This window comes from Protopterus annectens, chromosome 13.part0 (assembly GCF_019279795.1).
Source record: "Protopterus annectens isolate FY-2018-M chromosome 13.part0, PAN1.0, whole genome shotgun sequence".
Classification (NCBI taxonomy): Eukaryota; Metazoa; Chordata; order Ceratodontiformes; family Protopteridae; genus Protopterus; species Protopterus annectens.
The window spans coordinates 1,032,045,620-1,032,068,101 of NC_056747.1; positions in this window are offsets into that span (position 1 = coordinate 1,032,045,620).

Below are 22,482 nucleotides of genomic sequence, written 5' to 3' on the forward strand. Positions count from 1 at the left end.
TCATGAGGCGTCTCTATTGCCGTATAGTGTGGAATACACATACAGTGCATAGCCATGACTGCGTGCATACACAATACATACTGTGGATTGTGACCCATGTCACTGAGGTGTATACACACTAAACCATGCTGTGTCATATGTGACAGGTCACCGGATGACATACCGATGACACCCCTGCACAACTGCTAACATGTCTTAGCTGCCTGTCAACCATGTCCACACATGGCAGACTGTGCAATACACCATGTTCCACATGACATTTATGTACCACACACACGAGGTGCACAGCTGACAGTGATGTCCAACAGCAGCAAGGGAAATGTACGGCATCTCTGGCCTGATGTGGTGTCTGTGTATGTATGTGGAAGCTGTACAGGTGACTACTTTCATGCTGTGACACAGTCATGATGTGCAACACATCGTATGTGGTCAAATTAAGTGACACCTCCACAAGCTGTGCACAGGCTGTTAGGATGTCCAGTGTTCCACATCTACTATATAACCATTCAACAAAGGCTATAGTTGGACCATGTGTAGACAATGTGCAACAGGGTGTACACACATACACATCACATCTACTGTGTGTTATTACATGTCTCTGGCCATCCTCTATGGCCATGTGTGAACATGTGTTGGCCAGATGTGTGTGATGGCCAGCTATGTCACATGTCTGTGTTGTCCCATATGACGTACACCCATAGATGTCAGATACTCCAGTGTCCACAGGGTTATACAGACAAAGAGTTGTATGTTTGGTATGTGGGGTATGTTTTATGGGATAGTGTGACAGTGTTGCAGCCGGACCACTACATGTCACATGTCAGCTGGCACATCACAATGTCTGCACTCATTGCAGGGGCACATTCTACAATTGTGGATCATGTGGGCTGCCCATATCCCAGCTCACTGTGTAGTACTGTTTGCGTATCCCACATGTGTTGTTCTGATGTATAGTACATATTCCTACATTGAACAATGCCTCCACTATTGTATGGACAGCTGTCCACACATCTAGCAATGACAGTTACTGTGGGTTCATGTTGTTGTTTCATTTGATTTTTATATATTGCACATGGGTAGCCAATGTGATTGATGAAAGCTGCAACCTGTATATCGTGACTGGACCATACATTATGTGTATATGTGTTAACTGGCCACATGGCAAATAGATCTGTGCATTCACATGCCTGATACTGATAACTGTCTCACCTGCAACAGACTGCTGTCTCTGCGGCATGCCAGAGGTACCTGTATAGGGGTGACACAGCAGTTGGATCATTATCCATGACTGTATGACAGCTACAGGGTGCACTTTGCATGTTAACACATTTGCCAGTACAATAGCATATACTATGGAGTATGCACAAGTGTGCATACACAGGGTAGCATACTATAGTATGCGGCATGTGTGTAAACATACATTGCATATGATGTTACATTACATAGTGTACAGTGACACATGCGACTAAATGGGATATAATATTTATATGTGCAGTAGTGACTTACCAGGCAATTCCAGGCTCTGTGGTTGGGAGACACCCACCTCCACGATGGCAGCTAGAGTTTGTGGATGCTGTTCTGATAGGGTCCCCAGGCTGGCCAGTAACTCCTCGGTAGGTGTGAGTGGGGGCTGGGTTGGTGGCCCACCACTTGTTGTACCTTGTTCCATGGTGATTGCATTGGCACGCTATTTTGCATGTCGGATCAGGTCCATGCAGTGTCTACGCACCTGCTGGTAGGTGCAGTTATGGCCACCCACATCATTGACCTTCCTGAGAAGTTCCTGCCAGAGGTCATCATGCTGCTGGGCATGCTGTGACACATGGCTGAACAGTACCTCATAGTTATCATGGAGTTATGGTATGAGGGCATCATCCTCCAAGCGGCTATATGCCGGCAGTCATGATCAAGGCATTATCTGTAAGACATAATGATGGAGACAGGCCACAGCATCTCAGAGATGCACAGAGATACAGATGCACATTCATGTGTATTACATTTAGTACTTATGAACAGTTGTCTTTGCAAATCGTCATGATACTCACACGACTGACATGCTTGTTTCACACACATGTAACACCTGATGGGGATTGGATATTATCACCATATACGCGTGTCACCTCATTACGTTGCTCATACTCCATGTGAATGCTGTTGTGATGTGGGCATGTCTGTTTGTCTGTACTGGTGTTCTTACCTATCAGCACATGCCTGGATGTGTGCACATTAATGCTGTTGACCTTGATGCTGTGTATATGTCACATAACATCACATACACTGCCTTCATGGACATGGGCAGTGACAATGCAGACATGCACACGGAAACCTTTACAAGCATGTGTTTTGCCATATACATCTACACGGCACTGTACAACAGTTCATCATCCTGCCACATATCGCCGGTGTTGCACATGTGATACACATGGGACAATGGCTAGCCGGATGGTATTCACAGGGATGGTTATCAACTATAGCATGTACGGCTAAGATCATGTAGTAGTGTGTATGCCCTGGGCCATGTATGGGCATAGGATGTCAGGTTTTCTAGCTGTATCCGACAGCAATGTTCCCGCCAACAGGTGAATCAGTGCCACATTACTGATCCAGATAGTCACTGATACATCTACCATGAGGTCATCGCACCATGTATGACAGAGATGACATGTGCAGCTTTGCTGGACAGGGTTGCATGGTATGGCAGGGGTATGTCACATGTATGGCACACGGATCTGTCCAGCATGTGGTGACCCTTGTACTAGAACGGTGGCTGTCCATGACATATGTCTTTCAGATCAGGATATGTACGTGTAGCATGTCCAACATCACAGTGTTGCTCATGTCTTTATGCAAGGTAAGCAGCATGCTGCATAGTAGAGATGAGGATTGTGAAGGCTGGTGACACCCATCCAAGCATGGCCAATACCCCTTAAAGGTGATATGTGATCTGATATTGGTCACATGAGTGCTTTGTATGGCTGTCCAATAATCTCCATGCTCATGGATGGCACCCAGTCATGACTTGGGTTGCCTCTTATGACTACCTAATAGGCCTGGTGATGTCACTAGTTCAGGGAGGTAAACTACACAGCACTATCCCTTACACACAGTGTCCATAATGTTGACCACTGCCAAGGTGGTAGTTAATGGGTACAGGGTTATTAACATAGCGGTGACAATGCAATAAGCAGCTGTCAGATTGTGCACATATGTCATGCACCTCACCCACAAAGCCCATGCTGTATGTTGTCCACAACACTGAGTCAGCTATTGCTCCTATGTCATGGCCATTCACATTCTCACATATGCAGATGCCACCCATTTGTCTGTGTGGTATGGGCTACAATGACAGGGGATTACAAAGCATTAACCCTGTTTTACTGTAGCTGCCACTGGTGTGCTATGCACATGTCACTCAGACACCTTTTGTAGTGTTCCTTCTGTGAACAGGCCACTGGTAGAACACTCCTGTGACATATGATGGTACATGTAATATACTGAGTGTAGGTGGAACACAGTATGGGTGATAATGTCCCCTGACCTGTCACAGGTGTGCTATGCAGTGTGTATTCATCAGTACTGTCATCTACATCTGTACTGCTAACAACATCTACGTTGATTAAGGTTCATAGTGCTGTGCCTCCCATTATGAGTAGCATCTCCACTTTGTGGGTTGTGATAACTGTTAGTGTGATCCATTCCATATTTTCACAGACTGCCATGAACCTATGTTTTACATGGCAGTGTATGTGTAAAGCCAACTGCTTTTCCATATGTATATTATACGACCAGGGATTTGGACAGGTCACATGCAGCCGGAGTGTACCTTGTACCATCATAGTTATGGTTACAGGGGCTCTGTCGTGTTCATGGATATGTGATTGTGTACCTATTGGGGGGGCAGTGAGTTTAAATTATCCAACACCCTATCTGTATTGCTTATTCATGCTCAGCACTTGTTCAGAACACGTACACACTTCATGAGCTACTAATTACTTTATCACTCAATCCTATTCATTTCCTACAGGTAAACATTGTTTGTCCTTACATTTCCAGCATGCTTACAGTACAACAGCTGTTGTACACACTTACCTCACATATCTTGTGAGTAATGGTTTACTAGACAGGCATGTCCAAATGTCAATTACCAGTGTTATTGCCTGTCTATATGATGAATGTGGGCAACATGTGGCAATATAGCAATCGGCTCATGTACACAGTCAATGCTCACCTCCTAACATACGACACTACAGCATGTGGGAGATGCACATATGTAGCCATGCTGAAGGTAATGCTCTCTCCAGCCCAGACTTACCCTGACAATCATGTGGGGATGTTAAACATTTGCAGCACACCCCACTCATCACATAGTCTCAGTAGATCTCCACCACCACAGGCCACACATAGTAAGAGTACAACATTTGCGGAGCCTCACCATACTACTCTATGCAGGCAACAGAGGCAGCCCCCATCACCAAACACAACACCAATTACTTATAGCCCACAGACTCATATGTGCCCGTCAACTACAGCCAATAGGGTGTTATAACATACCCAACACACTAGTCATAGGTGACTCTGTAGGCGGTCACACTGATGTCCCACTCAGCAGGCCACACAAGGAGATAGTCACTGTCATCTGGCTGTCAGGTAACAGGATCCACAACATGACCTATGCACTCAGGTCACTCCTCAACAGGTACAATATGACTGTCATTCTCCACGTCAGTGTGAATGCCCTGAGATGTAACTTCCTGGACTACATATACAGGGACATGCAATAGCTCTCTGATCTTGTAGCCCAGGCAGGTATCGCCCTAGCCCTGAGAAGCATTCTACATTAGTCCAAACTGATGACACAGTAGAACAACAGACTTATTCACGTCAACAGTTGCCTATGCTTCTGGTGTCATTCCAAGGGTATCCAGTATCTGTCTGCTTTGACTGACATGGTCGACAAACCACAATGCTTTGCCACAGATGTCCTGCACCTGTCAGCCCTGGGATTATGGGTAACATCTCAGGCTCTTGCTGCTCCTATACTGCCTGTTTTAGACACATTTCAGACACATATTCACCACCAGAACAGGTACAGGCAAGCAAAACCTGAGGGATTTGTTACTCAATGCTTGACATCTTCATCTCAAATGCACTCATCCGAGGCACTCCTTATAATGGACCACTTCGATGTCGCTGCAGTGACTGACCTGCTTCTAGACTCCGGAGAGCACCCCTGCACTGACAGGCTATTACACAGACCACTCCTTTCAGTCATGTAACCAGGACCGGAACACCCACTGTGGAGGTGTGTCCATATTTCACAGGGATGTACACACCTCCATGCTGGTTGCTTAGCACGATGCATCAGAGGCAATCCAAGTGCAACTAACTGTGGCCAGAACTGCTATACAAATTGTAGCTTGCTACAGATTCCACACCATACCCCACGGTTAACGGCCCTCATTTCTTGGTGTACTGGAAAGTAGGGTTCAAACAGGAACTACTGATGTGACACTGACACTACCCCATACCTAACTGTGATACCTACTCATGTACCGACACATTACGCCAACACTTTCATGGGTTAATAAACTCCACTTGGCTGGATCAACCTATACACACCAGCACCAAGGCCAACAATATTGTAGACCTGGACATTACCAACATGTGTGACTGGTGTTACACACCTGGGGTATCCCCTCGTTGGTCTGTTCCGAATGTATGCTAATCACCCTTGTTATCCACATCCTGGCACCACACCCTTCACAGAAAACACAGTACAATATTTCTACAAAGCCAACTTCATGCTTTGTATGACAGAAGTAGTAAACGCCATGACACCCATGCAGATGGACAATACAGTTACAAACGCAGAAACATTCCCAACTGCACTTCATTAGCACTTACACGACTGCATGGATCATGCTATCCCAAACAGAGCCATGACAGTACCCACCACATAACGGACGCCCCTCTGGGGTTCCACTGCCATGGACATACTGCACGACAGAAGGAGACAGTTGCAAAGTAGGGTACACTCCCATGGGTGGGGTAGCTCCCTAGTCAGCCTCAGTAGGATTCTGGGATCCCTTCTTACATCCTCCAACACTAGCTACATAAACATTACTGGGACACATTCAAAGGACTACCGCTAAGCATTACGGAGGTATGTCACTACTCTCGATGGCAATACCCACATCTGCTCTGACATATAACGGTTAGGCAGAAACATTACAAAACCAACTGATATTGGCAATAACCTGGCAGCTAACTTTACACCCCTCTCACACCCTAAAGGGCCCACATGTATACGGGATCAATGCAGAGTCCCTGCGGTCACAACTACGCCATTCAGACCTGCTCTCTCTAAAGCCTGGAACACACACTCCATGTAACCATCCAATATCCCAGGCTGCGATGTACACAAACCTCGGAATGACATTGCTCCCCACTTGGGCACCAGATTCACTAATAGCCTTGTATCAGGCATTGTGGACCCTGAATGGCACACAGCAACAGTTATCACACTCCACAGAGGTGATGCCACAATGGACCAGAGGAACTATTGCCCTATACGCCTGACTAGACTGTTCTGCAAGGCTATTGAGAACATCATCATGGAAGTCATTCACAGAGACATTGTTGGCCTCCAAACCTTTGATACCACCCAGGTTGGATTTGTTAGGGCCACACCATGGCTCCTACACCTGGTGGAGTCCAGTGAGACAGTTACCAAGGTAGTAGATGATGGTAAGGTGGTCCACACAGCCTACCTTGTCCTCTCATTGGCTTTTAACACCGTTCACCATTCTGGTATTGTCAACATACACATCCACCTGCACAGCGACCCATATGTCTTGAGATGTTATGCAAAGTGGCCCACGGACAGGACACATGCAGTGAGAGTAGCATACTGCAGTTCCTACTGTACATCAGTTACAATTGGCATACCCCAATCCTCGGTCATAGGGACCCTCATGTTCGTTATATGCTTCCCTGAGGTACAGTCTAGCACAGTAAGACTTTCCCTGAATAGGTTTCCAGATGACTGCAAACTAGGGGCCATGATTGATTCACCAGCTAATTTACACACCCTCCATATGGATATCACTGTGATGGATACCTGGTGTCGGTAACATGGCCTCAAGCAGCATGGCAGAAGGTGCATAGACATCCCCTTTGGATTACAACAATCACCCTGTGACTATCACATAGGTGGTAGTCCCCTACATACATAAGACATTATAAGGGATCTTAGTACACACGTAGATAGCACCCACTCCTTTGATAACCTTCTTGCTGAGGGGGCGTGGATATCCTTCTACATGGCCACCCTAATCTGTAATGGTTTGTAGCCGGAACAAAAGCTGCCATTGTACCTCTATACTCCTGACTTATGAAACACATTCAGGGGTACAACACCCCCTTTGGGGTGTACCTTATGGGACAGCAATGGCTTTAAATACCACAACATTAATGCACCAACAGCAATACTCACCTCCAAAGGATGACGTATGCAGCACAACTACTGAAACCCCAACTGTAGTCATTTGCATACTGCATACACAGAGGTGACCTCTGCTGAACATACAAGGCCTGTGTCCACACCAATATTGATGGATATGCTCCACATAAGCAACATAAGCAAAAGCCACTGAGAGCAACATGCTCTGGGATATGTACCCAAACGCAACAATGAGTAGCACGTGCTGGAGGGATACATTCCTGAAACGGACACTCACCATGCTTTGGAACATGATTCCTATGTACATCAGGCAGGGACCCTCACTAGCACTCTTCATGAGATACCTTGATGGGTGGATGGGGAGCAGACATGTACGCCAGGGATCACTGCAGTGGCTGTACTGTACACAGGTACAGGAAACAAATGGCTGTGCTGTTCACAGGCATAGGACACTAACCTAGGGAGGTGCCGTCAGTGACAACACTGTATTAGGGCTTACAAATGGACTTGGCCAGACAGCATAGTACCTAACTATGAACTTATGAAGTTATTACATGTCCTTTGTGCATGGATAATTGAGTAGCTCTTCCGTTTCAATTAGCTATCATGCTATTACACTGTCTGGTGACTACAAGACATATGTATCCTGCTATTGTGTATTGTACAGTCCAATACACATACCTTATGTTTGCATAATATACCAGTTATGCTATGTAAAATATTTGAGTTATCTACCTACAATACTGTACTTTTCACATATTTGAAACCATATCCCATAATGCAAAACATAACTGCACAGCAGGACCACCTTAGGCATGTTATTCTCATTATACGCCCATACATATGCCTACTGTTACAGTATATCAACATAAACTATCCCCTGTTATGGCACATACATGTTGGACAAACCCTGCCACCAACAGCGGCTGGAGTGGAATTGTTACATTTAAAGCCCTTATGTAGCATCCCTTGTGGTGTCTGAGGTGTTTACCTTGTGGCCCACAGCAGTACACACAATTTCTACAAGTGTTACTATGCTCAACAAGACATCACTACATAATACCTTTTCCCACTGTCTGCATTGCGTACACTTTCATTAATACAGAACAGGCACTACATACACTAACATACTGCGTGTTCTACATACCTTCTTAGTGGTCCAAGTATAAGATAATATCTGTGTTACTCCTTTCCTCTTTAAATAATTCAGTGGTATGAGCATACGGTTTGAATGTATGGCAAGCCATTGTTTTATATGTGGATACCTGTAACATGTGGTATCCTGCCACCAATTGGTGTTCCAGAGTAAATTATTACATGCACATCAGCTGTGCAGCTACTCCATTGGCCAATTATATGACAACAGTGGTGTATAATTGAATACTCCACTTGGGCATTGTCCTTTTGCCCTACCTTCGAGGGAGACGGTCTGGATGTATTGTATTGTGATGAATTGCAACAGCTATATGGAGAGACACAGATACTTTGAATTCATGTCCCCCGTGGATTGTGTGTGATGACTAGAGTAAATAGTTCTACATGTGAGTGTAGCTGTTATCTCAACCGTCTGATACGAGACTATTGCAAACAAAACCTGTAACATCGGCATCTGTTCCATTGTACAACAGCAACGATTTCACATGGCGCCATTACAAGTGTGTCTCTCACAAGGTTTGTTAACACTTCTGCAGATGTCATTGAGTGAGTGGATGTTTGTGATGTTATTACAGCCTGTATTGCAATTGTTTCAAGTGTGAGGGAGATGTAGGTGGGTGTACATAGCAGATAAAGGTTTGTGGGGACTGCATTTATATATATTCCATATGTGTGTGGGGGCCCCTTCCCTAATTGAAGACCTGTCATTTAGTAGACTAATACTATGGTTATTGCAGGCTTATTCATTAAACCATTGTTAATTGGTTCCTATATAGCATGCAGGTGATGTTGATCCTTCAATCCCTCCGAAATACATTGATATGTACTGAACTGTTGCTACATGAAAGCTGTCTCGTGTATTTCTGTCACAACTATTTGCACTCATTGCAGTTGTGTTGGTGACTCCAACTCTTTGGCTTGGCTTGCCACCTTTTCAATTGGCCATATTGGGACATTTGCAGGGCACACATCAGGGTTTAGAGGCCAACACAAACCCACTGTCAGTACAAAGGATAGAACCTACTTTTGCCCTAAATTAAACCTTATTCTTGTAGCACTTTAGCTGCTTATTATGTTTCTTGTACAATTTACGTATTTGAGAGCCGGACATAACTATTTCATGCAACTGTTACTTAATATATGTGACATCATTATGACCTACAATCTCGGTACATTTGCCCTTTTTAATATTTGTTGTCAGGACACAACTGGCCAAAGAGGGACTGTCCCTCTCAAAGTGGGACAGGTGGTAACCATATGCCTAAGGCCGGCTATGACCACAACTACTGTAATAATCTACCTCCAAGTTAGCATGAACAGACCCACGATGCAAACACACACACACACACACACACACACACACACACACACACACACACACACACACACACACACACACACACACACACACATTACAGTCCCACGGAAACACACACCACACTCTCAACACACACTTACACACACTACAGCAATCAGAACCACACTTAAACACAGTACCTACCTGGACAGCAGCACCGGCAGCAATAACTAAATGTCCCTTAACATCGTGATAATATTACTCACGGTTATACTGTTCCGGTACTGTGTTCTTTCGTTCTTTAAGCCTCGTGATTACATGTGTCGGTATGTAAAGCATTTGGTAGTTGGCAGTATCCTATTCATTTGTACCTCCATGGTTGTGTACATTTCGTTAACCTGTCTATATATTCGCAGAGATATGTATTTCCATATATATCGACATACATCTCTCTATCACCCTTTCTATCCCTATTATGCATATATATATATATGTGTATATATATATATATATATATATATATATATATATATATATATATATATATATATATATATATATATATATATATATATATATATCTATATATATATATATAGACAGGGAGAAGGAGAGAGAGTGCGGTGTATTCTGTTTGCTGAACCCTGCCCTTTTGTGTTTTAACCTGTCACAATACACACCTGCCATTGGTACATCTTGGGTAGCTTAGTGGTAGGTGATTGTGTACATGGTTGTGTGTTCTACTCCTGCCAGTGGTCGTTTTACCTCTCAGAGCAGGCACTGTTAGTACAAGGGTTAATAATGCTGGTTTCACCTGTTCTGGCCATCCTTGACTGTGATCTGCGTGGAATTCGGGAAAGCTTAGACCTGTTTTGTGCATATCCGTGTAGTCCTGTTTAAACGACGCTTGCCGTCACTTGCCGCCGCATAAACCTGCTAACATGTGCTTACACGTGCTCTAATGACCTACATCCAACATCCATTATTTGTGCCATTGGGATTACGTAACGGACCTTGCAGGACGTGGAACCAGGTACATACACGACACAGTCAGTGGCTTTACCACTTGGTCATCTGGTGTTTGTACAGGTGTTAATGGTGTTTTGTATGTGGACTGTACTACAGATGTTCCTCCATACTGCAGTCAAATGTGTAACTCAGTTAGTTTACATATGGATGATACCACTTCATGGTATGTCCAAGTGATGTTTAATAGATGTGCTCCAGCATTGGGAATCTATGTCAGAGTGAGCCACACACTGTAATGTGCTACACCTTGACACAACCATAACTGGAGAATGCTGGGGTGGTGGATACCTGTCATGGGTACTCCCCATGCTTTGGCACTACATCCCTAATTACATTATATGGAAGCCCTCATTAACACACCGGGGAATCCATGAAGAGTAGATGGGAACAGTGGTTACACACGTGGATCCTGCAATTGGCTCTGCTCCACAGAGGGACAGTTGGCTGACTGATGGGGTGGTGATAGCAGACACATTTTGCCTAGGCTGCTGAATGGCATCTGACAATTGGGCATGTACCTACCAATGTACCTAGGAACCTATACATACAGTATCAACATATGCTGTTAGCTTCGTTTACTGTTCAGGTGTTGACTTTCCTTGTTCCATTAGCTGTTGTGTGTGCAATAGTTGAGGGCTGCCTATTTAGGATTCACACAGTAGGCCACCTATACATTACAATTTGCAGGTGGTCGTGTGTGTGTGCCATCCTTTTTACTGTGTGTGCAGGTGGAGAAATGTGTCAGTCTGTAGGGGCCTACACTGTCAGTGTATGTGCTATACATTCCCTCTTTGCCAAGGCATGGCCATATTGGGCATGCCTCTATCTGCCTACTGGGGCTGGCACAGGTTGCTCGTGGTCTGAATCCCTCTGTGCCTGTGATGGCCTTGGCAATTGCGGTGGGCTGTGAGGGCCTTCACCATTATGTCCCTGCTGCAGCTGTTTCCGCAGGATCATATTATGTAGCATGGCACATACTATGAAGATGTGGGCACACGTGCCTGAAGAGTACTGCAAGGCTCCACCAGATATGTCCAAGCAATGGAACAGTGATTTCAGCATCCCAAACACACGCTCTATGATGATTCTGGTTTGTGCGTGTGCCTCATTATGGTGTTCTTGAATGGGTGTGTGTGCATTTCTGATGGGAGTCATCATTCACGGCTCCAGTGCATAGCCAGCATCCCCCACAAGGTGGCCATATGGGATGTCCCCCCTGACAAATACCTGATACAGCTGTGAGGCATGCCAGATGTGGGAGTCATGGTAGCTTCCAGGGCTGCCAGCACACACATCTGTGATAATGCCCTGTGCATTGCACATGACCTGGCAGTTGATGGAGTGGTATCCCTTGCAGTTTATGTAGCGCTTACAGTGGTCTCCGGGTGGTGACTTGATATGTATGTGCGTGCAGTCTATTGCACCCAGTACCTCTGGGTAGTGTGCCACATGGTGGAAGAGACGCATATTGCTGGCCAACTCCTCCTGAGTTCGGCGGAAGTATATATGCTCACTGGCATGTGGTAACATGGCATCCAGGAACTGGTGGAGAACCCTGGATGCTGATGTCTGTGAGATCCCCATGATATCTCCAGTTGGTCTTTGAAAGGTACCTGTGGCTAGTATTCTCAGGCTTACACATACCTTCGTGTCCACTGGGATGGGTTCCCCTCTGTTGTTTCTGGCTCTCAGGCATGGCCGGCACAGCTCAACTATTTGCTGTATGATGTCCCTGTCCACCCTGTAACGCTCTACTATCTCCAGATCATGTAGCCCCTGGTAGGTTACCCTTAGTCTGAACACTCGTCTCCTCCTCCAGGGCCTGAGGTGGTTGTCAGCATCATCCTCCACAACACCTTCAGTCTCCAACACATGCTGATGAATCACAGCTATGGCAGCTCCCAACAAATACATTGTAAAAGTTCCCCATCTGTTTACACCGATGGTGCAGTGTTTGGGAATACACAAGTGTGTGTGAGGTGTCTTCATACTTTATACTATTGTGCTTTGAACACTGATGATGTCATAGGGTGTGTATGTACATTCGGAGCTGCAGAGTATCTTGTGTTTTACCACAGATACTGCTATTGTGCTGCCTTTGGTGTTAAATTACATTTAGCTGCCGTGGATTACCTCTTGCCCTTGCCTCCACTTTTCTTAACGATTCCCCTCCCATTGTCTGGCATGCATCCAGCAGCCTGCTTTCTTGTTTTGTACTTTCCTGAACCAGGATTGTCTTGCAAAATATGTTCTATTGCCGATCTACTGCAGGTTTGCTTTGCTCGGTGGTTACAGTTCTCTTTTCTTTGCAATCCGACACCTCCCCTATCCTGTTCTGCAGGTTGCTGCTAGCAGCCTTGTTAGCTGGCATCAATTGCCCACTGTGAGTTAATAGGTGTTAATTGCTCAGTTGTACTCCAATTACCCTACTGTAGCATTTCCTTATTGTCGTCCCCTAAACTTCCTTTTTGGGCTGGGGTGAGCGGCGCGTGAGTCCGCTTCCTGGGTTTCGGGCATGTTTTCATCCCCGTACACATGCGCTTTTGGGCACCATGTGTGCTCTCAGCTGAGCAAAGCTATACCTACATCCACGCCCCTGTCCTGTTGCTTTGATTAGCAATGGGCAGCCTGGATTTGCATTGCTCCAATGTGCTTACAGCTGCAGTGGCACACCCCACTGCTGATGTCATGTATTCCTCCAGACCACTCCTCGGTATTGTAGTGCTGCGCTGTATTGTACATCCTTAGGCCGGCGGGATATTTGCGATTCACTGTTACTTGCCTCATTTGCATGGCATTGACTACTAATTCATAGTTACTGTGCTGAACATTGTCACAGGCCCTTAGCAACCCTTACAGCTTGGTTGTGGTGTAGCATGCATACCATTGACTATTATGGTGAAATGATGATTTGTGTTACATTGCTATTTTAAGACATTTGTATATATTTTCCTTGTGTTCCCATTTGCGCACACATGCCCTACGGTTGTACTTTGTGTTACTGGGGCCATGACATTAAATGTTATTTTTTTGTGTTGTGCATCTTTTCCTATGCCATTGGCTGTATATTTAGCCATTGGCATATGTTAAATTTATAATACATGAGTCTGGTCCGCTTCCAAGGCTCCGATGCTCTGTTTGTCAACATGTAAACCATTTTTTTTTGGTTTACATTTCTGTAGGCTTACACTACGCCTATGCCACTTCATGAATCGCTATGTACCTTCATTTGCATGGTGCAGTACTGCGCATGAGGTGATTTGCATACCTACGCCGGGAGCTGCGCAGATCTGGCATATGCTGGTAGTGCACGTGGGATTGGATCGTACCTTAATCGCTCGGCAGCCATATTTGGCATTATACCACCTATGCTACGCTTGCGCCTGGCGCAAGCTTCATGAATCCCGGGGAATATTTAGTTTATCCTTTTCAACTTTAAGACAGCAAAATTATTTAAGAAAAATCACAATTTTATAGTTATAAAAGTCTACAGTACCAGTGCTTGTTCAATTAGTCTGAGTAGGATTACTAATGAAAGCCTGAACTGCAACGTGAAGTAAACTTTTATAAACAGAGATAAATTGCTCTCAGTGCTGTGAATAAGGGTCAAAATAGAATGCTGGAGGAAAAACCTGAAAAAAAAAGATTAGAAAGGGCATATTTTTTGGAATGTTAAAGGAAACTGGAGCACCCGGACAAAACACATGCAGACACAGGGAGAACTTGAAGACTCTGCACAGAAGGCACCCAAGCTGAGAATGGAACTGGAGAACCTCTTGCTGTTGTAGTGTGGGCTTATCCCTGCAGCACAAGTGGAGAACTACATAGAGTACTCAACTTGGCAGATTAGGGGAGGCACCTAGGAAGATGGTAGGCCACTTTTGCCTTAATGCGTGCATCCAATTATACAGTGATACAGATAACAACTAGTAATGAAAAAATATGTATCATTTTATTTTAAAATGCAAAGCTGTGCTTAGTGTACATGGCAAATTCACTTTATAAAACAATAATTTAGGAATTTCCCATTGTTCATGTTTTTCTTTTTGTTATAGAGTGACTTTATGTGTCATTGGCTTCTGATGCAGACCTCATGGTTATGCAACCTCATCAAGACCATACTTTTTTATTCCCCCAGTTGTATACCTTCTAGGTGACCATCTGCTGGTTTCTGCTCCTACTGCTCTTAATTTACTCTCCCTGGTGTTACACTGGCATGGATTCATGTCAATTGAAGCACGTTGCCAAAGCATAAAGAAATAGAGAACAGAGCACCTAGCAGCATCATGTATTCAATATGTACACCTAGGAACAATGATGGTTAAATACATACTATTATAATGACATTCTGACTTTGTGTAACAAGATCAGAAAACAATACATCACAGTTAAATTCTAAAATGTTCTATTAAAATTTTGAATTTCTTTGCTGTAGCCCTTTTCTCAATGACCATAAATAGAGAAGAGCAGTCAAACACAGAAAGTGCTTGTCTTAGTTTGGCATAGTTAACCTTATATAGCTACTGTTCCATAATAACCCTTTAAAAAGAATCTGCACATGACATTGAGGTGTTGGATACATCATACTGACACTTCCCTTTAAGATCAGGCAATGATCAAATAGTGAGCATAACAGCTGAAAATGTGAATCCCATTTTCATAGCTCACTGCTGTAGCCACACCCACCCTGCATTGCTTCAACACTGTCCCATCAACAATCTTAATGTGAACCTATCACAAGACATGCAACCAATGTCACCAGGCCATACCTGGAATTTTTTGTAATTTATTGAGTCTTTCCAAAAGTAAAACAAGCTTTCTAAGTTTCCCCTTCATGATTGCATCAGTCATTCGACTCACCATGTTCTCAAAAAGGGAAGCTGAAATTTATTGTTCTTACTAGAATATTTCAGAGACATTTGAGAATTTTGTCTTATACATGCTTTATCCTAACAATGCAGATAATAATCAAGCAACACAGTCTTTGGGCCTATAAAAAGTATCCCATCATTTCTCTGTTTGCAGTGTTTATCACCAGAAAGAACTGGATACTGTAACTGATTTTGTTCATAGTTATTCCCCCGGATTTATGAAGCTCAGCGCAAGGCAGGTGTAAGGCCTGCGCCGGCCGTGCGGCATATAAATGGTGTAGTAGCGCCATATGCATATTAATGAAGGTGCGCCGCTACCACATCCACGTGCATAGGACACGTGCGCGAGTGCATGGGGCGTTACTAAGTTGTGCCCGGAGGCGTGTCAATGTTGGCTGGCAATGAGCAACCTAAACTGCTGAATATTATAGCCTACCTGCAATAGTAATCGCACCTATCAGTGTCCATGGATAAAGAAACGTATGCAAAGCATGCAAGACATTTCCCGGCCACACAAAATGTAAAATCAAACAGAAATGCACACAACACAATATGAGTTCCCGTCCATGGAACAAATGATATTTAAAATCGTGTGTCCGTAATGTACTGCACTGTCAGAAGTTATACCCAGTGGAAGTGAAGCGCATCATGTCAGCGCGCCGCCAATACACACATCTAGCCCCATGGGTATGGTCACCAGCAGTCCCACAGTGGTAGTGATAGTACACAGCAGGGCAGTTGTGGCTATATAACAACCATAAAGAAACCTGACAGTCCAAATTGTATACCAAACACACACAAACATATGTATATTAAAATGTGCTATACACATGAACAGGAACGTAACCGTCACATACACATAGGATGTTATATGCGGAACCGGGATATCCAAAAGTAGAACCCATGCATGCAAATGCAATATGCAGCAACCCCAGTATAGCACATAACCCGCACCCATGTCCGAATGTCCACCAAATCCAGCTACCAGCCTTGCGCATCCGTACACCTGCACATAGCGAGTATTCCCCATATGTAGTAGAAAGTATCGTCCTAGGCAGTGTCCGGATTGAAAATATGTATCCCACGATTGTAAACATCCCATCACAGGTGCATAAATCCAAATGCCCGCGCGTTAATGTTCCGGCAAAATGTGTGTACATCCCGCGTGGGATAAGTAACCTGTTGAAACCTCAGAGTTGTTTACACGCCATGGTGTCCATTACTGTACACATCTGGACAAAACATGTATGTGTAGTCACGGTACTGTTCAGTTTCTACACAGACATGCAATTCATACTATGCAGGATGGTACAGCTGTCCACCATGCAGGTCACCCCACTAGGGTTGCCACCTGTTCAGATGGCCAAGGTGGGACATCCCCTGTAAAAATGTGAGAATTTGCAGGACAAAACATACCCCCGGCCAGTGCAAAGGACAGAATTTCACGTGTATGCCAAGATAAAAGCTTATTCCATAGCATTTGAATAGCTTATGCTATCCCAAATAATAGTTATGTGTACCAGATACAAAATACCTGTATCGTGCAACTAGTAAAGAAAATAAGAAATATATTATTGTCTTAAAATCACAGGACATTTGCCATGTCTTAGGTGTCATCGCAGGACACAACTGTCCAAAGTGGGACTTCCCATCGCAAAGAGGAACAAGTGGTAACCCTACTCCCCACTGAATTATTGACAGTATATATTCAACTCAATCACATACCGACACCACCTCTCAACCTATTACAGCAACAAAACCTGGGCAAAGCCTAAAAGGATGGGTGGACAAATAGGGACAGATGTAATTACTGCTCTCACAAGCTTCGAAAGTTCACTGAATAATAGTATGTACATAAGCAGGAAATGTTGTGAAGGATGTGGGGTAGTCCCCAGTATTACAGAGGTCCGTACATATATACTGTAACAAACCGTCACATATGTTGACTGTACTACTGTATACCCGTAGTTAATTCATAGTTACGTCATGTGCAAAATAATAACCCTCATAAGAATGAATACAGGAAATCGTCAAATGTGAATGGGAACACCACTCACCGTGGATTATGTATCGTAACCACCCCCACCCATATTATGTATTGCCAACATCATAAGCTGCTGACAGGTGCTCAAACACCTGTGTCTGTAAACAGATTAAATGTTTAAAATGGACAATCCCTGTCCATGTGCTTTGTCTGACATTTGAACATGGTCAGGGCAGTTCCGTTCACCAGTCGGACAAGCCCAAACCCAGATCACCACATGAGCACCCTGACAATTAAAGACCTGTATGTGTCAGGAATATAAGCCTTTGGGTTCTGAATATCCCTGCAGTGATGAAATATGCAGCTTGGGTCCAGAGCAGTAGGGAATAGGGAATGTGTAACCTGTAGTACTGCATTTTTCCCAGCAGGAGAATGGATGCCTGTGACATAAGTGAAGCGGCGAGGCATATGTTAATGTAACTATGTACTATGGGTATGCATATAAATGAGTCAGAACACCAAACGTATACTGGTTACAGCATCCGGCCAACGTGAATGCAGTCCCGGTTGAACAACGACTACAGAACATATAATGTGAAAGTGTAATGAATGCGTCTGTGCCATACAGACAGTTAAATATGTAAAGGTGAACGTGTGTTTCGCAAACGTCCATTAACCGGATTACAGATAATTACTGGTACTGTCACAAGTAATAAAGCCCATGTAAGCACAAAGACTTAGTAAACATATGTAACCCACAATAAGGATATGTATGCGCGGCCACAAGTAACCCACAATAAGGAAATGCAAGTGCGCCTATGCGTGTGTGATCCGCTCACAGCATAGTAAATGAATGCTGTTTCCCCCACGTTAGTTATACATGGCTCAAACCCGTTAACCTCGTAAAGTATGAAACCGGATGAAGCCATGCAAACTACCGGTACAAATAGGGACAAACCCCAGATATGTGCCAGAACAAACATAGAAAGTGGATAGAATAACGGGTGTGTCAGTGGCATGGATTCTCTGAAGGGTATGCAGTCGTAACCTGAGCTGCTTGCCAGAAATCCCCACCGTAAGTCTCAAATGAAATGCCACAACATTGCCAGATAGACACAGGTTTATGTAAAACACAGCGAAGATAAAGGGGCAAGCAGCTGTACACTCTGCGACAATCTGTATAGTGGAAAGGTATGGTATGGATATAGATATATGTGTATACACATAATCCACAGACGTAAACCAAAGCAAGTTATGAAATGAGGATTGTACATGTATATATGTATACACAACAGACTTATGTCCCATAGATATGACATATGTACATAAATGGGCAACGTTATATCTAATATGGGTAGACAAACAGACATGCAGGAAAGGTGAATAAACCGCAGCATTCAAAAACATTGGCCAGAAAGTGACATTCCAGCAAGTTCTACACTTTAAACATGCAGATAGGTGTCCATTGCAGGACTCCATAAATTGAATCTTACATAGTGTCAACCGACATTGATGCAAAAGAACTGACCGCAGCAAATACGAAATAGCTGTACATGCAACAGTATCAGGTGCAAGGGTGATGACACATTTGTCGATAGAATGTATGATGTACGAACTGATATCCGTAGAGTGGGGAGTGCATATAAGTGTCTCCACACTTCAGTAACGCACACATTAAACATGTGTAATGGGTACTGTAGAGGGTTGTCAGGTATGGGAATCATGGGAATGCAGAAATGGGCCTAGGTGTTGTTTGGCAGGGATTTCATAGGCCCGCCCCGTGGGAGTGATGTGGGTATAGCACACGCCTATATTCTCAATAATGGGGCAAACCATCCACTGGATATTGCGGAAACCATTTTGGCAATATGTAGGGCCCTATATCAGTGTCATGTAGGCGATTATCATGGATGGACATGCGTACGACCAAGATGGTACCCATAACTGGCAAACTGTCAGAATAACACAGCTGCACTAAGGCATAGTACATGAAATACAAATAGGGACTATATTAGATATACCCCAGACAAAGTCAGAACGTTGTGAGAATACTGGCGTACCCATGAATATGGATGTTATGAATGTTACTAATCATGTAATGGAAATGTCAGTCACTATTATCTACCACACAGTCCATAATGCCTTGCCAGCAATTTACCAGAAAGGCACATCACTATGACAAATGTAACAAGGTCAAACGTCGGGGCATTTACCCATAATGTGTACAGGTTAGGGGTATGAAGGTAACCTGCCCAAAATACATGTACAGAACTAGTAATACTAGGTGGACAGGTGAGAAGAAAGACATCAGGACAAATGAGAAAACATGTACAAGTCACACGCATGTACACCGACAAATGTGAATGACAACGTATGCCCTGTGAATGTCAATGTGGAAGGTTAATAGACACAAACATAATGTGTCCCTCAGGGTGTCATGCAGTGTCACCGTAACAATGTCCAGTCCCCCAGACACGTACGTGAGTTCTGCCACTGACGGAAAGCGCAAATACCGGCGCGCACATACGGTACATGATAGACCAATTAGTGTGGATAAGCAGCTGTTGGCCTGTGTGAGGAATACAACTGTCTGGGTGGGTGTGTCCTGCAATATAACTGTAATGGCATGTGGCCTGTGATGCCGCCATACAGTGTGTGTATTGGTGTCAGAAAGTTGATATTTTGTTACAGACACATACTCCACAACTGTACAGATTTACGATGAACGTGCAGAGTTCTGCCTCATATGTTTGGTGTGTTCCACGTAACAGTAACATTCTGGCACTTCCATGATAACTGAAGACATGAAATAATGACAAACATCTGCGTAAGACACCAAATCCAACAGAAAAGCCATACTAATGCAAAACCTATTATTGTGTCAACTATTTACGTTTGTAAGAGCAACATGTCAATACTGACCCTATGTGTCCCACTATCAGATAAGGCCTTGTCCAGCAACTTGCTCTAGGAGATGGAGTGGTATGAACAGAAACAGATACATGTGGGAGGAAACAGCAATATCGACTGCAAGATAACGCAGAAGGTATTAAATGCGCTGCAGTAGGACGTGCAGTACTGTCCGCAGGTATGTGCTGACATGTCAAATGACACAGCAATCTACATGAAGAACCTTTAGGGCTGTCACCTTTACAAATGATGATACTGGGAAATACCCACAGCCAAGCACACAGCACAAATAGACATACACACATCAAAACTAGGCCATGATACATGAAGCCTCCGGCGTGTACGAGTACAGTGAGAGTACAGCAAGGATAGATGTCTGCCAAGATATACAGCAAACGCCTGTAAGGGCGTGTAACACCGCCCGTAACACAGACGTTGCATGGACAATGTTGGGAGTTGCAACATACCCCATTGGTATGTGAAAGCTATGCAAATATGCGATACATGAAACAGTCAGCTGTCCATGCAAGAGCAGAGTTATGGGCAGAAAATAGATTTTTTATATATATATATATATATATATATAGAGAGAGAGAGAGAGAGAGATACAGACATACTCACACACACATGTGGCAGGGCTGGTAATCAAACCTACACATAACTACCCTATCACACTACAGCATGATGCATTTACAGAACACTCTACCGAGACTACTAAACACAGCAGACACACAGGCATTCTACTAGGTGCTTGTCAACATCCACAAAGACAAAGACGGCAGCAGGATACATCTGTGTTGTGAAGCATCTAAAATCATAACCTGAGTCCCCAGGCGGACGGGAGCATGCACACACACACACATCTGGCAGGCCTGGGAAACGAACCTACACCTAACTACCCTATCACACTACAGCATGACGCATTTACAGAATGCACTACCGAGACTACTGAACACAGCACTCCCAGAGGCATACTTCCAGGTGGGTGACATCATCCGCAAAGGCAAAGACGCCGATAGGGAATGTATGTGTTGTGAGGCATCTAAAAGCATTACTGTGTCCCCAGGCAGCTGGAAACACATGCACACACACACACACACACACACACACACACACACACACACACACTTGGAAGGCCGGGAGTTGAACACACACCTACCTACTCTAACACACTACAGCATTACGCATTTACAGAACACGCTACCGAGATTACTGAACACAGCACTCTCAGAGGCATACTTCTAGGTGGGTGACATCATCCGCAAAGGCAAAGACTCCGATAGGGAATCTATGTGTTGTGAGGCATCTAAAAGCATTACTGTGTCCCCAGGCAGCTGGAAACACAAACACACACACACACACACACACACCTGGAAGGGCCGGGAGTTGAACATACACCTACCTACTCTAACACACTACAGCATTACGCATTTACAGAACACGCTACCAGGATTACTGAACACAGCACTCCCAGAGGCATACTTCTAGGTGGGTGAGATCATCCGCAAAGGCCAAGATGCCGATAGGGAATGTTTAGAGAGTGAGCGGTCTGAAAGCATATTACTGTCCCAAGGTAGACGTACACAAACACGCCAGTGCTGTCAACGGGCCAACTAAATATCTACGGAGCACAACAACACTGAATAGATACGGGATGCACCACAGACAGTACACCCTTCCAGACAGCAACAAGTGTGTTCAATGTAGGCATCCATCGTGACATTGAAATTGGACATCTGGTGCCTGGATGACCACCATGGCTATACAGGATGTC